The following is a 15,563-nucleotide window of genomic DNA, read 5'->3' as shown; positions in this document are numbered from 1 at the left end:
ACATCAGAAGGCTGAGAACTTGTCTTCCAGCTGTGGAGCTTACTAAAGGCAGTACGTGTTCAACTTCCTGCTGAAAAGCAAATCTATGTGGAGCCAGCTCAATCAGTCATGAAACGCTTGGCAGAATCCCATAAGAAGATGTTAGTTGCCTGTCAGTGCAACACAAGACGTCTTGAGTTCAGTCAAAATTGAATGTTCTAAGGGTGTGGTTTCCATGCCCCCTTTGCTTGGCTCAGAGGCCACTTTTCTGGCTGTTGTTTCCTACTTGAGCTCAAACTTGCTGTGGAAAGAGATGTGACTTTTGCGTTGTCCCACATCCCCAATGCAAGGGAGGATTTTGTGGTGGTTTTCCACACCCAACGGCTGATGTCTTTTGCACCTGGCCAGCCATCTTTGTAAGGAAGGGACACTAACGCTAACGTCAGACGCATGCAAGCCAATGTAGCCTATAGACGGGCTCTGGTCCTGTCCAAGATCCAACAAAATGTAACGCGTATATATAGATATAGATAGGGATAGAGAGAGAGAAAGCACTAGTTGCATCACACCTAAAACTGCTCACATTTTGCATTCCGAAGATGGACATGAAGCTTTCACTGTTCTAAGACATCTTTGTCTTTTACATTGTAAACAGGGGAGAGCGCGAACGCAGTCCCCCACTACCACAAATTATGCAGTTGAGATTCCCACATTTGGGGAATTCACAAGGGTCAGCACGGTCAGGGTGCAATGACAGAGCCTCGCCTTGGGCAAACCACCTTCTTGATCATGGTGTCACCCCTGCCAGGTAAGTATGTCTTCTTGGGTTCAAACAAGGATGACTGCTTCCCCAGTCCTTGACTCTGGCAGTAGGTTTAGCAAGTGCCCCATGCATTTTCCTAATCCCCGAGTCAGACCCATGACCAATACTTTTTGCCATGTTAAAACACTGCTTGTGTTTTGTTATATTGTGTAAAGTTGACATACTTCTGTGAGCCCTGCTTTATGGCCGGAAAAAGAATTGTTTTACAGTTTCTTTTCCTGTTAAAAGAAACATTCATTGGCTTGTGGGTCCCCATCCCCACCCACCAGTGACATCAGAAGGCTGAGAACTTGTCTTCCAGCTGTGGAGCTTACTAAAGGCAGTACGTGTTCAACTTCCTGCTGAAAAGCAAATCTATGTGGAGCCAGCTCAATCAGTCATGAAACGCTTGGCAGAATCCCATAAGAAGATGTTAGTTGCCTGTCAGTGCAACACAAGACGTCTTGAGTTCAGTCAAAATTGAATGTTCTAAGGGTGTGGTTTCCATGCCCCCTTTGCTTGGCTCAGAGGCCACTTTTCTGGCTGTTGTTTCCTACTTGAGCTCAAACTTGCTGTGGAAAGAGATGTGACTTTTGCGTTGTCCCACATCCCCAATGCAAGGGAGGATTTTGTGGTGGTTTTCCACACCCAACGGCTGATGTCTTTTGCACCTGGCCAGCCATCTTTGTAAGGAAGGGACACTAACGCTAACGTCAGACGCATGCAAGCCAATGTAGCCTATAGACGGGCTCTGGTCCTGTCCAAGATCCAACAAAATGTAACGCGTATATATAGATATAGATAGGGATAGAGAGAGAGAAAGCACTAGTTGCATCACACCTAAAACTGCTCACATTTTGCATTCCGAAGATGGACATGAAGCTTTCACTGTTCTAAGACATCTTTGTCTTTTACATTGTAAACAGGGGAGAGCGCGAACGCAGTCCCCCACTACCACAAATTATGCAGTTGAGATTCCCACATTTGGGGAATTCACAAGGGTCAGCACGGTCAGGGTGCAATGACAGAGCCTCGCCTTGGGCAAACCACCTTCTTGATCATGGTGTCACCCCTGCCAGGTAAGTATGTCTTCTTGGGTTCAAACAAGGATGACTGCTTCCCCAGTCCTTGACTCTGGCAGTAGGTTTAGCAAGTGCCCCATGCATTTTCCTAATCCCCGAGTCAGACCCATGACCAATACTTTTTGCCATGTTAAAACACTGCTTGTGTTTTGTTATATTGTGTAAAGTTGACATACTTCTGTGAGCCCTGCTTTATGGCCGGAAAAAGAATTGTTTTACAGTTTCTTTTCCTGTTAAAAGAAACATTCATTGGCTTGTGGGTCCCCATCCCCACCCACCAGTGACATCAGAAGGCTGAGAACTTGTCTTCCAGCTGTGGAGCTTACTAAAGGCAGTACGTGTTCAACTTCCTGCTGAAAAGCAAATCTATGTGGAGCCAGCTCAATCAGTCATGAAACGCTTGGCAGAATCCCATAAGAAGATGTTAGTTGCCTGTCAGTGCAACACAAGACGTCTTGAGTTCAGTCAAAATTGAATGTTCTAAGGGTGTGGTTTCCATGCCCCCTTTGCTTGGCTCAGAGGCCACTTTTCTGGCTGTTGTTTCCTACTTGAGCTCAAACTTGCTGTGGAAAGAGATGTGACTTTTGCGTTGTCCCACATCCCCAATGCAAGGGAGGATTTTGTGGTGGTTTTCCACACCCAACGGCTGATGTCTTTTGCACCTGGCCAGCCATCTTTGTAAGGAAGGGACACTAACGCTAACGTCAGACGCATGCAAGCCAATGTAGCCTATAGACGGGCTCTGGTCCTGTCCAAGATCCAACAAAATGTAACGCGTATATATAGATATAGATAGGGATAGAGAGAGAGAAAGCACTAGTTGCATCACACCTAAAACTGCTCACATTTTGCATTCCGAAGATGGACATGAAGCTTTCACTGTTCTAAGACATCTTTGTCTTTTACATTGTAAACAGGGGAGAGCGCGAACGCAGTCCCCCACTACCACAAATTATGCAGTTGAGATTCCCACATTTGGGGAATTCACAAGGGTCAGCACGGTCAGGGTGCAATGACAGAGCCTCGCCTTGGGCAAACCACCTTCTTGATCATGGTGTCACCCCTGCCAGGTAAGTATGTCTTCTTGGGTTCAAACAAGGATGACTGCTTCCCCAGTCCTTGACTCTGGCAGTAGGTTTAGCAAGTGCCCCATGCATTTTCCTAATCCCCGAGTCAGACCCATGACCAATACTTTTTGCCATGTTAAAACACTGCTTGTGTTTTGTTATATTGTGTAAAGTTGACATACTTCTGTGAGCCCTGCTTTATGGCCGGAAAAAGAATTGTTTTACAGTTTCTTTTCCTGTTAAAAGAAACATTCATTGGCTTGTGGGTCCCCATCCCCACCCACCAGTGACATCAGAAGGCTGAGAACTTGTCTTCCAGCTGTGGAGCTTACTAAAGGCAGTACGTGTTCAACTTCCTGCTGAAAAGCAAATCTATGTGGAGCCAGCTCAATCAGTCATGAAACGCTTGGCAGAATCCCATAAGAAGATGTTAGTTGCCTGTCAGTGCAACACAAGACGTCTTGAGTTCAGTCAAAATTGAATGTTCTAAGGGTGTGGTTTCCATGCCCCCTTTGCTTGGCTCAGAGGCCACTTTTCTGGCTGTTGTTTCCTACTTGAGCTCAAACTTGCTGTGGAAAGAGATGTGACTTTTGCGTTGTCCCACATCCCCAATGCAAGGGAGGATTTTGTGGTGGTTTTCCACACCCAACGGCTGATGTCTTTTGCACCTGGCCAGCCATCTTTGTAAGGAAGGGACACTAACGCTAACGTCAGACGCATGCAAGCCAATGTAGCCTATAGACGGGCTCTGGTCCTGTCCAAGATCCAACAAAATGTAACGCGTATATATAGATATAGATAGGGATAGAGAGAGAGAAAGCACTAGTTGCATCACACCTAAAACTGCTCACATTTTGCATTCCGAAGATGGACATGAAGCTTTCACTGTTCTAAGACATCTTTGTCTTTTACATTGTAAACAGGGGAGAGCGCGAACGCAGTCCCCCACTACCACAAATTATGCAGTTGAGATTCCCACATTTGGGGAATTCACAAGGGTCAGCACGGTCAGGGTGCAATGACAGAGCCTCGCCTTGGGCAAACCACCTTCTTGATCATGGTGTCACCCCTGCCAGGTAAGTATGTCTTCTTGGGTTCAAACAAGGATGACTGCTTCCCCAGTCCTTGACTCTGGCAGTAGGTTTAGCAAGTGCCCCATGCATTTTCCTAATCCCCGAGTCAGACCCATGACCAATACTTTTTGCCATGTTAAAACACTGCTTGTGTTTTGTTATATTGTGTAAAGTTGACATACTTCTGTGAGCCCTGCTTTATGGCCGGAAAAAGAATTGTTTTACAGTTTCTTTTCCTGTTAAAAGAAACATTCATTGGCTTGTGGGTCCCCATCCCCACCCACCAGTGACATCAGAAGGCTGAGAACTTGTCTTCCAGCTGTGGAGCTTACTAAAGGCAGTACGTGTTCAACTTCCTGCTGAAAAGCAAATCTATGTGGAGCCAGCTCAATCAGTCATGAAACGCTTGGCAGAATCCCATAAGAAGATGTTAGTTGCCTGTCAGTGCAACACAAGACGTCTTGAGTTCAGTCAAAATTGAATGTTCTAAGGGTGTGGTTTCCATGCCCCCTTTGCTTGGCTCAGAGGCCACTTTTCTGGCTGTTGTTTCCTACTTGAGCTCAAACTTGCTGTGGAAAGAGATGTGACTTTTGCGTTGTCCCACATCCCCAATGCAAGGGAGGATTTTGTGGTGGTTTTCCACACCCAACGGCTGATGTCTTTTGCACCTGGCCAGCCATCTTTGTAAGGAAGGGACACTAACGCTAACGTCAGACGCATGCAAGCCAATGTAGCCTATAGACGGGCTCTGGTCCTGTCCAAGATCCAACAAAATGTAACGCGTATATATAGATATAGATAGGGATAGAGAGAGAGAAAGCACTAGTTGCATCACACCTAAAACTGCTCACATTTTGCATTCCGAAGATGGACATGAAGCTTTCACTGTTCTAAGACATCTTTGTCTTTTACATTGTAAACAGGGGAGAGCGCGAACGCAGTCCCCCACTACCACAAATTATGCAGTTGAGATTCCCACATTTGGGGAATTCACAAGGGTCAGCACGGTCAGGGTGCAATGACAGAGCCTCGCCTTGGGCAAACCACCTTCTTGATCATGGTGTCACCCCTGCCAGGTAAGTATGTCTTCTTGGGTTCAAACAAGGATGACTGCTTCCCCAGTCCTTGACTCTGGCAGTAGGTTTAGCAAGTGCCCCATGCATTTTCCTAATCCCCGAGTCAGACCCATGACCAATACTTTTTGCCATGTTAAAACACTGCTTGTGTTTTGTTATATTGTGTAAAGTTGACATACTTCTGTGAGCCCTGCTTTATGGCCGGAAAAAGAATTGTTTTACAGTTTCTTTTCCTGTTAAAAGAAACATTCATTGGCTTGTGGGTCCCCATCCCCACCCACCAGTGACATCAGAAGGCTGAGAACTTGTCTTCCAGCTGTGGAGCTTACTAAAGGCAGTACGTGTTCAACTTCCTGCTGAAAAGCAAATCTATGTGGAGCCAGCTCAATCAGTCATGAAACGCTTGGCAGAATCCCATAAGAAGATGTTAGTTGCCTGTCAGTGCAACACAAGACGTCTTGAGTTCAGTCAAAATTGAATGTTCTAAGGGTGTGGTTTCCATGCCCCCTTTGCTTGGCTCAGAGGCCACTTTTCTGGCTGTTGTTTCCTACTTGAGCTCAAACTTGCTTTGGAAAGAGATGTGACTTTTGCGTTGTCCCACATCCCCAATGCAAGGGAGGATTTTGTGGTGGTTTTCCACACCCAACGGCTGATGTCTTTTGCACCTGGCCAGCCATCTTTGTAAGGAAGGGACACTAACGCTAACGTCAGACGCATGCAAGCCAATGTAGCCTATAGACGGGCTCTGGTCCTGTCCAAGATCCAACAAAATGTAACGCGTATATATAGATATAGATAGGGATAGAGAGAGAGAAAGCACTAGTTGCATCACACCTAAAACTGCTCACATTTTGCATTCCGAAGATGGACATGAAGCTTTCACTGTTCTAAGACATCTTTGTCTTTTACATTGTAAACAGGGGAGAGCGCGAACGCAGTCCCCCACTACCACAAATTATGCAGTTGAGATTCCCACATTTGGGGAATTCACAAGGGTCAGCACGGTCAGGGTGCAATGACAGAGCCTCGCCTTGGGCAAACCACCTTCTTGATCATGGTGTCACCCCTGCCAGGTAAGTATGTCTTCTTGGGTTCAAACAAGGATGACTGCTTCCCCAGTCCTTGACTCTGGCAGTAGGTTTAGCAAGTGCCCCATGCATTTTCCTAATCCCCGAGTCAGACCCATGACCAATACTTTTTGCCATGTTAAAACACTGCTTGTGTTTTGTTATATTGTGTAAAGTTGACATACTTCTGTGAGCCCTGCTTTATGGCCGGAAAAAGAATTGTTTTACAGTTTCTTTTCCTGTTAAAAGAAACATTCATTGGCTTGTGGGTCCCCATCCCCACCCACCAGTGACATCAGAAGGCTGAGAACTTGTCTTCCAGCTGTGGAGCTTACTAAAGGCAGTACGTGTTCAACTTCCTGCTGAAAAGCAAATCTATGTGGAGCCAGCTCAATCAGTCATGAAACGCTTGGCAGAATCCCATAAGAAGATGTTAGTTGCCTGTCAGTGCAACACAAGACGTCTTGAGTTCAGTCAAAATTGAATGTTCTAAGGGTGTGGTTTCCATGCCCCCTTTGCTTGGCTCAGAGGCCACTTTTCTGGCTGTTGTTTCCTACTTGAGCTCAAACTTGCTTGGAAAGAGATGTGACTTTTGCGTTGTCCCACATCCCCAATGCAAGGGAGGATTTTGTGGTGGTTTTCCACACCCAACGGCTGATGTCTTTTGCACCTGGCCAGCCATCTTTGTAAGGAAGGGACACTAACGCTAACGTCAGACGCATGCAAGCCAATGTAGCCTATAGACGGGCTCTGGTCCTGTCCAAGATCCAACAAAATGTAACGCGTATATATAGATATAGATAGGGATAGAGAGAGAGAAAGCACTAGTTGCATCACACCTAAAACTGCTCACATTTTGCATTCCGAAGATGGACATGAAGCTTTCACTGTTCTAAGACATCTTTGTCTTTTACATTGTAAACAGGGGAGAGCGCGAACGCAGTCCCCCACTACCACAAATTATGCAGTTGAGATTCCCACATTTGGGGAATTCACAAGGGTCAGCACGGTCAGGGTGCAATGACAGAGCCTCGCCTTGGGCAAACCACCTTCTTGATCATGGTGTCACCCCTGCCAGGTAAGTATGTCTTCTTGGGTTCAAACAAGGATGACTGCTTCCCCAGTCCTTGACTCTGGCAGTAGGTTTAGCAAGTGCCCCATGCATTTTCCTAATCCCCGAGTCAGACCCATGACCAATACTTTTTGCCATGTTAAAACACTGCTTGTGTTTTGTTATATTGTGTAAAGTTGACATACTTCTGTGAGCCCTGCTTTATGGCCGGAAAAAGAATTGTTTTACAGTTTCTTTTCCTGTTAAAAGAAACATTCATTGGCTTGTGGGTCCCCATCCCCACCCACCAGTGACATCAGAAGGCTGAGAACTTGTCTTCCAGCTGTGGAGCTTACTAAAGGCAGTACGTGTTCAACTTCCTGCTGAAAAGCAAATCTATGTGGAGCCAGCTCAATCAGTCATGAAACGCTTGGCAGAATCCCATAAGAAGATGTTAGTTGCCTGTCAGTGCAACACAAGACGTCTTGAGTTCAGTCAAAATTGAATGTTCTAAGGGTGTGGTTTCCATGCCCCCTTTGCTTGGCTCAGAGGCCACTTTTCTGGCTGTTGTTTCCTACTTGAGCTCAAACTTGCTGTGGAAAGAGATGTGACTTTTGCGTTGTCCCACATCCCCAATGCAAGGGAGGATTTTGTGGTGGTTTTCCACACCCAACGGCTGATGTCTTTTGCACCTGGCCAGCCATCTTTGTAAGGAAGGGACACTAACGCTAACGTCAGACGCATGCAAGCCAATGTAGCCTATAGACGGGCTCTGGTCCTGTCCAAGATCCAACAAAATGTAACGCGTATATATAGATATAGATAGGGATAGAGAGAGAGAAAGCACTAGTTGCATCACACCTAAAACTGCTCACATTTTGCATTCCGAAGATGGACATGAAGCTTTCACTGTTCTAAGACATCTTTGTCTTTTACATTGTAAACAGGGGAGAGCGCGAACGCAGTCCCCCACTACCACAAATTATGCAGTTGAGATTCCCACATTTGGGGAATTCACAAGGGTCAGCACGGTCAGGGTGCAATGACAGAGCCTCGCCTTGGGCAAACCACCTTCTTGATCATGGTGTCACCCCTGCCAGGTAAGTATGTCTTCTTGGGTTCAAACAAGGATGACTGCTTCCCCAGTCCTTGACTCTGGCAGTAGGTTTAGCAAGTGCCCCATGCATTTTCCTAATCCCCGAGTCAGACCCATGACCAATACTTTTTGCCATGTTAAAACACTGCTTGTGTTTTGTTATATTGTGTAAAGTTGACATACTTCTGTGAGCCCTGCTTTATGGCCGGAAAAAGAATTGTTTTACAGTTTCTTTTCCTGTTAAAAGAAACATTCATTGGCTTGTGGGTCCCCATCCCCACCCACCAGTGACATCAGAAGGCTGAGAACTTGTCTTCCAGCTGTGGAGCTTACTAAAGGCAGTACGTGTTCAACTTCCTGCTGAAAAGCAAATCTATGTGGAGCCAGCTCAATCAGTCATGAAACGCTTGGCAGAATCCCATAAGAAGATGTTAGTTGCCTGTCAGTGCAACACAAGACGTCTTGAGTTCAGTCAAAATTGAATGTTCTAAGGGTGTGGTTTCCATGCCCCCTTTGCTTGGCTCAGAGGCCACTTTTCTGGCTGTTGTTTCCTACTTGAGCTCAAACTTGCTGTGGAAAGAGATGTGACTTTTGCGTTGTCCCACATCCCCAATGCAAGGGAGGATTTTGTGGTGGTTTTCCACACCCAACGGCTGATGTCTTTTGCACCTGGCCAGCCATCTTTGTAAGGAAGGGACACTAACGCTAACGTCAGACGCATGCAAGCCAATGTAGCCTATAGACGGGCTCTGGTCCTGTCCAAGATCCAACAAAATGTAACGCGTATATATAGATATAGATAGGGATAGAGAGAGAGAAAGCACTAGTTGCATCACACCTAAAACTGCTCACATTTTGCATTCCGAAGATGGACATGAAGCTTTCACTGTTCTAAGACATCTTTGTCTTTTACATTGTAAACAGGGGAGAGCGCGAACGCAGTCCCCCACTACCACAAATTATGCAGTTGAGATTCCCACATTTGGGGAATTCACAAGGGTCAGCACGGTCAGGGTGCAATGACAGAGCCTCGCCTTGGGCAAACCACCTTCTTGATCATGGTGTCACCCCTGCCAGGTAAGTATGTCTTCTTGGGTTCAAACAAGGATGACTGCTTCCCCAGTCCTTGACTCTGGCAGTAGGTTTAGCAAGTGCCCCATGCATTTTCCTAATCCCCGAGTCAGACCCATGACCAATACTTTTTGCCATGTTAAAACACTGCTTGTGTTTTGTTATATTGTGTAAAGTTGACATACTTCTGTGAGCCCTGCTTTATGGCCGGAAAAAGAATTGTTTTACAGTTTCTTTTCCTGTTAAAAGAAACATTCATTGGCTTGTGGGTCCCCATCCCCACCCACCAGTGACATCAGAAGGCTGAGAACTTGTCTTCCAGCTGTGGAGCTTACTAAAGGCAGTACGTGTTCAACTTCCTGCTGAAAAGCAAATCTATGTGGAGCCAGCTCAATCAGTCATGAAACGCTTGGCAGAATCCCATAAGAAGATGTTAGTTGCCTGTCAGTGCAACACAAGACGTCTTGAGTTCAGTCAAAATTGAATGTTCTAAGGGTGTGGTTTCCATGCCCCCTTTGCTTGGCTCAGAGGCCACTTTTCTGGCTGTTGTTTCCTACTTGAGCTCAAACTTGCTGTGGAAAGAGATGTGACTTTTGCGTTGTCCCACATCCCCAATGCAAGGGAGGATTTTGTGGTGGTTTTCCACACCCAACGGCTGATGTCTTTTGCACCTGGCCAGCCATCTTTGTAAGGAAGGGACACTAACGCTAACGTCAGACGCATGCAAGCCAATGTAGCCTATAGACGGGCTCTGGTCCTGTCCAAGATCCAACAAAATGTAACGCGTATATATAGATATAGATAGGGATAGAGAGAGAGAAAGCACTAGTTGCATCACACCTAAAACTGCTCACATTTTGCATTCCGAAGATGGACATGAAGCTTTCACTGTTCTAAGACATCTTTGTCTTTTACATTGTAAACAGGGGAGAGCGCGAACGCAGTCCCCCACTACCACAAATTATGCAGTTGAGATTCCCACATTTGGGGAATTCACAAGGGTCAGCACGGTCAGGGTGCAATGACAGAGCCTCGCCTTGGGCAAACCACCTTCTTGATCATGGTGTCACCCCTGCCAGGTAAGTATGTCTTCTTGGGTTCAAACAAGGATGACTGCTTCCCCAGTCCTTGACTCTGGCAGTAGGTTTAGCAAGTGCCCCATGCATTTTCCTAATCCCCGAGTCAGACCCATGACCAATACTTTTTGCCATGTTAAAACACTGCTTGTGTTTTGTTATATTGTGTAAAGTTGACATACTTCTGTGAGCCCTGCTTTATGGCCGGAAAAAGAATTGTTTTACAGTTTCTTTTCCTGTTAAAAGAAACATTCATTGGCTTGTGGGTCCCCATCCCCACCCACCAGTGACATCAGAAGGCTGAGAACTTGTCTTCCAGCTGTGGAGCTTACTAAAGGCAGTACGTGTTCAACTTCCTGCTGAAAAGCAAATCTATGTGGAGCCAGCTCAATCAGTCATGAAACGCTTGGCAGAATCCCATAAGAAGATGTTAGTTGCCTGTCAGTGCAACACAAGACGTCTTGAGTTCAGTCAAAATTGAATGTTCTAAGGGTGTGGTTTCCATGCCCCCTTTGCTTGGCTCAGAGGCCACTTTTCTGGCTGTTGTTTCCTACTTGAGCTCAAACTTGCTGTGGAAAGAGATGTGACTTTTGCGTTGTCCCACATCCCCAATGCAAGGGAGGATTTTGTGGTGGTTTTCCACACCCAACGGCTGATGTCTTTTGCACCTGGCCAGCCATCTTTGTAAGGAAGGGACACTAACGCTAACGTCAGACGCATGCAAGCCAATGTAGCCTATAGACGGGCTCTGGTCCTGTCCAAGATCCAACAAAATGTAACGCGTATATATAGATAGGGATAGAGAGAGAGAAAGCACTAGTTGCATCACACCTAAAACTGCTCACATTTTGCATTCCGAAGATGGACATGAAGCTTTCACTGTTCTAAGACATCTTTGTCTTTTACATTGTAAACAGGGGAGAGCGCGAACGCAGTCCCCCACTACCACAAATTATGCAGTTGAGATTCCCACATTTGGGGAATTCACAAGGGTCAGCACGGTCAGGGTGCAATGACAGAGCCTCGCCTTGGGCAAACCACCTTCTTGATCATGGTGTCACCCCTGCCAGGTAAGTATGTCTTCTTGGGTTCAAACAAGGATGACTGCTTCCCCAGTCCTTGACTCTGGCAGTAGGTTTAGCAAGTGCCCCATGCATTTTCCTAATCCCCGAGTCAGACCCATGACCAATACTTTTTGCCATGTTAAAACACTGCTTGTGTTTTGTTATATTGTGTAAAGTTGACATACTTCTGTGAGCCCTGCTTTATGGCCGGAAAAAGAATTGTTTTACAGTTTCTTTTCCTGTTAAAAGAAACATTCATTGGCTTGTGGGTCCCCATCCCCACCCACCAGTGACATCAGAAGGCTGAGAACTTGTCTTCCAGCTGTGGAGCTTACTAAAGGCAGTACGTGTTCAACTTCCTGCTGAAAAGCAAATCTATGTGGAGCCAGCTCAATCAGTCATGAAACGCTTGGCAGAATCCCATAAGAAGATGTTAGTTGCCTGTCAGTGCAACACAAGACGTCTTGAGTTCAGTCAAAATTGAATGTTCTAAGGGTGTGGTTTCCATGCCCCCTTTGCTTGGCTCAGAGGCCACTTTTCTGGCTGTTGTTTCCTACTTGAGCTCAAACTTGCTGTGGAAAGAGATGTGACTTTTGCGTTGTCCCACATCCCCAATGCAAGGGAGGATTTTGTGGTGGTTTTCCACACCCAACGGCTGATGTCTTTTGCACCTGGCCAGCCATCTTTGTAAGGAAGGGACACTAACGCTAACGTCAGACGCATGCAAGCCAATGTAGCCTATAGACGGGCTCTGGTCCTGTCCAAGATCCAACAAAATGTAACGCGTATATATAGATATAGATAGGGATAGAGAGAGAGAAAGCACTAGTTGCATCACACCTAAAACTGCTCACATTTTGCATTCCGAAGATGGACATGAAGCTTTCACTGTTCTAAGACATCTTTGTCTTTTACATTGTAAACAGGGGAGAGCGCGAACGCAGTCCCCCACTACCACAAATTATGCAGTTGAGATTCCCACATTTGGGGAATTCACAAGGGTCAGCACGGTCAGGGTGCAATGACAGAGCCTCGCCTTGGGCAAACCACCTTCTTGATCATGGTGTCACCCCTGCCAGGTAAGTATGTCTTCTTGGGTTCAAACAAGGATGACTGCTTCCCCAGTCCTTGACTCTGGCAGTAGGTTTAGCAAGTGCCCCATGCATTTTCCTAATCCCCGAGTCAGACCCATGACCAATACTTTTTGCCATGTTAAAACACTGCTTGTGTTTTGTTATATTGTGTAAAGTTGACATACTTCTGTGAGCCCTGCTTTATGGCCGGAAAAAGAATTGTTTTACAGTTTCTTTTCCTGTTAAAAGAAACATTCATTGGCTTGTGGGTCCCCATCCCCACCCACCAGTGACATCAGAAGGCTGAGAACTTGTCTTCCAGCTGTGGAGCTTACTAAAGGCAGTACGTGTTCAACTTCCTGCTGAAAAGCAAATCTATGTGGAGCCAGCTCAATCAGTCATGAAACGCTTGGCAGAATCCCATAAGAAGATGTTAGTTGCCTGTCAGTGCAACACAAGACGTCTTGAGTTCAGTCAAAATTGAATGTTCTAAGGGTGTGGTTTCCATGCCCCCTTTGCTTGGCTCAGAGGCCACTTTTCTGGCTGTTGTTTCCTACTTGAGCTCAAACTTGCTGTGGAAAGAGATGTGACTTTTGCGTTGTCCCACATCCCCAATGCAAGGGAGGATTTTGTGGTGGTTTTCCACACCCAACGGCTGATGTCTTTTGCACCTGGCCAGCCATCTTTGTAAGGAAGGGACACTAACGCTAACGTCAGACGCATGCAAGCCAATGTAGCCTATAGACGGGCTCTGGTCCTGTCCAAGATCCAACAAAATGTAACGCGTATATATAGATATAGATAGGGATAGAGAGAGAGAAAGCACTAGTTGCATCACACCTAAAACTGCTCACATTTTGCATTCCGAAGATGGACATGAAGCTTTCACTGTTCTAAGACATCTTTGTCTTTTACATTGTAAACAGGGGAGAGCGCGAACGCAGTCCCCCACTACCACAAATTATGCAGTTGAGATTCCCACATTTGGGGAATTCACAAGGGTCAGCACGGTCAGGGTGCAATGACAGAGCCTCGCCTTGGGCAAACCACCTTCTTGATCATGGTGTCACCCCTGCCAGGTAAGTATGTCTTCTTGGGTTCAAACAAGGATGACTGCTTCCCCAGTCCTTGACTCTGGCAGTAGGTTTAGCAAGTGCCCCATGCATTTTCCTAATCCCCGAGTCAGACCCATGACCAATACTTTTTGCCATGTTAAAACACTGCTTGTGTTTTGTTATATTGTGTAAAGTTGACATACTTCTGTGAGCCCTGCTTTATGGCCGGAAAAAGAATTGTTTTACAGTTTCTTTTCCTGTTAAAAGAAACATTCATTGGCTTGTGGGTCCCCATCCCCACCCACCAGTGACATCAGAAGGCTGAGAACTTGTCTTCCAGCTGTGGAGCTTACTAAAGGCAGTACGTGTTCAACTTCCTGCTGAAAAGCAAATCTATGTGGAGCCAGCTCAATCAGTCATGAAACGCTTGGCAGAATCCCATAAGAAGATGTTAGTTGCCTGTCAGTGCAACACAAGACGTCTTGAGTTCAGTCAAAATTGAATGTTCTAAGGGTGTGGTTTCCATGCCCCCTTTGCTTGGCTCAGAGGCCACTTTTCTGGCTGTTGTTTCCTACTTGAGCTCAAACTTGCTGTGGAAAGAGATGTGACTTTTGCGTTGTCCCACATCCCCAATGCAAGGGAGGATTTTGTGGTGGTTTTCCACACCCAACGGCTGATGTCTTTTGCACCTGGCCAGCCATCTTTGTAAGGAAGGGACACTAACGCTAACGTCAGACGCATGCAAGCCAATGTAGCCTATAGACGGGCTCTGGTCCTGTCCAAGATCCAACAAAATGTAACGCGTATATATAGATAGATAGGGATAGAGAGAGAGAAAGCACTAGTTGCATCACACCTAAAACTGCTCACATTTTGCATTCCGAAGATGGACATGAAGCTTTCACTGTTCTAAGACATCTTTGTCTTTTACATTGTAAACAGGGGAGAGCGCGAACGCAGTCCCCCACTACCACAAATTATGCAGTTGAGATTCCCACATTTGGGGAATTCACAAGGGTCAGCACGGTCAGGGTGCAATGACAGAGCCTCGCCTTGGGCAAACCACCTTCTTGATCATGGTGTCACCCCTGCCAGGTAAGTATGTCTTCTTGGGTTCAAACAAGGATGACTGCTTCCCCAGTCCTTGACTCTGGCAGTAGGTTTAGCAAGTGCCCCATGCATTTTCCTAATCCCCGAGTCAGACCCATGACCAATACTTTTTGCCATGTTAAAACACTGCTTGTGTTTTGTTATATTGTGTAAAGTTGACATACTTCTGTGAGCCCTGCTTTATGGCCGGAAAAAGAATTGTTTTACAGTTTCTTTTCCTGTTAAAAGAAACATTCATTGGCTTGTGGGTCCCCATCCCCACCCACCAGTGACATCAGAAGGCTGAGAACTTGTCTTCCAGCTGTGGAGCTTACTAAAGGCAGTACGTGTTCAACTTCCTGCTGAAAAGCAAATCTATGTGGAGCCAGCTCAATCAGTCATGAAACGCTTGGCAGAATCCCATAAGAAGATGTTAGTTGCCTGTCAGTGCAACACAAGACGTCTTGAGTTCAGTCAAAATTGAATGTTCTAAGGGTGTGGTTTCCATGCCCCCTTTGCTTGGCTCAGAGGCCACTTTTCTGGCTGTTGTTTCCTACTTGAGCTCAAACTTGCTTTGGAAAGAGATGTGACTTTTGCGTTGTCCCACATCCCCAATGCAAGGGAGGATTTTGTGGTGGTTTTCCACACCCAACGGCTGATGTCTTTTGCACCTGGCCAGCCATCTTTGTAAGGAAGGGACACTAACGCTAACGTCAGACGCATGCAAGCCAATGTAGCCTATAGACGGGCTCTGGTCCTGTCCAAGATCCAACAAAATGTAACGCGTATATATAGATATAGATAGGGATAGAGAGAGAGAAAGCACTAGTTGCATCACACCT

The 15,563-nt window shown here is 46.1% G+C and overlaps 2 protein-coding genes and 14 non-coding genes across 17 annotated transcripts in view; 1 reads left to right on the top strand and 15 right to left on the bottom strand.

The window, feature by feature from the left end:
* Window positions 1-15,563, bottom strand: part of LOC101169839 (NLR family CARD domain-containing protein 3) — a 1,010,604-nt gene that overhangs the window by 39,273 nt on the left and 955,768 nt on the right. The gene's annotated exons all lie outside the window — the stretch shown is intronic.
* The window catches only part of LOC105355408 (NACHT, LRR and PYD domains-containing protein 12-like), a 768,227-nt gene that overhangs the window by 110,651 nt on the left and 642,013 nt on the right, over window positions 1-15,563 (top strand). The window lies entirely within an intron of this gene.
* LOC111946564 lies at window positions 632-795 on the bottom strand. The gene has a single exon (XR_002872298.1). It is a non-coding gene; the product is annotated as a U1 spliceosomal RNA (small nuclear RNA).
* Window positions 1,705-1,868, bottom strand: LOC111946562. The gene has a single exon (XR_002872296.1). It is a non-coding gene; the product is annotated as a U1 spliceosomal RNA (small nuclear RNA).
* On the bottom strand, window positions 2,778-2,941 carry LOC111946561. The gene has a single exon (XR_002872295.1). It is a non-coding gene; the product is annotated as a U1 spliceosomal RNA (small nuclear RNA).
* Window positions 3,851-4,014, bottom strand: LOC111946560. The gene has a single exon (XR_002872294.1). It is a non-coding gene; the product is annotated as a U1 spliceosomal RNA (small nuclear RNA).
* On the bottom strand, window positions 4,924-5,087 carry LOC111946559. Its single transcript, XR_002872293.1, has one exon. It is a non-coding gene; the product is annotated as a U1 spliceosomal RNA (small nuclear RNA).
* On the bottom strand, window positions 5,997-6,160 carry LOC111946557. Its single transcript, XR_002872292.1, has one exon. It is a non-coding gene; the product is annotated as a U1 spliceosomal RNA (small nuclear RNA).
* Window positions 7,069-7,232, bottom strand: LOC111946546. Its single transcript, XR_002872284.1, has one exon. It is a non-coding gene; the product is annotated as a U1 spliceosomal RNA (small nuclear RNA).
* LOC111946535 lies at window positions 8,142-8,305 on the bottom strand. The gene has a single exon (XR_002872273.1). It is a non-coding gene; the product is annotated as a U1 spliceosomal RNA (small nuclear RNA).
* Window positions 9,215-9,378, bottom strand: LOC111946524. Its single transcript, XR_002872262.1, has one exon. It is a non-coding gene; the product is annotated as a U1 spliceosomal RNA (small nuclear RNA).
* Window positions 10,288-10,451, bottom strand: LOC111946513. The gene has a single exon (XR_002872251.1). It is a non-coding gene; the product is annotated as a U1 spliceosomal RNA (small nuclear RNA).
* Window positions 11,355-11,518, bottom strand: LOC111946502. The gene has a single exon (XR_002872240.1). It is a non-coding gene; the product is annotated as a U1 spliceosomal RNA (small nuclear RNA).
* Window positions 12,428-12,591, bottom strand: LOC111946596. The gene has a single exon (XR_002872328.1). It is a non-coding gene; the product is annotated as a U1 spliceosomal RNA (small nuclear RNA).
* Window positions 13,501-13,664, bottom strand: LOC111946590. The gene has a single exon (XR_002872323.1). It is a non-coding gene; the product is annotated as a U1 spliceosomal RNA (small nuclear RNA).
* LOC111946575 lies at window positions 14,572-14,735 on the bottom strand. The gene has a single exon (XR_002872309.1). It is a non-coding gene; the product is annotated as a U1 spliceosomal RNA (small nuclear RNA).

Source organism: Oryzias latipes, chromosome 2 (assembly GCF_002234675.1).
Source record: "Oryzias latipes chromosome 2, ASM223467v1".
Classification (NCBI taxonomy): Eukaryota; Metazoa; Chordata; class Actinopteri; order Beloniformes; family Adrianichthyidae; genus Oryzias; species Oryzias latipes.
Note: the sequence above shows the minus strand (reverse complement) of the source record. Positions and strands in the feature narration are given on the sequence as shown.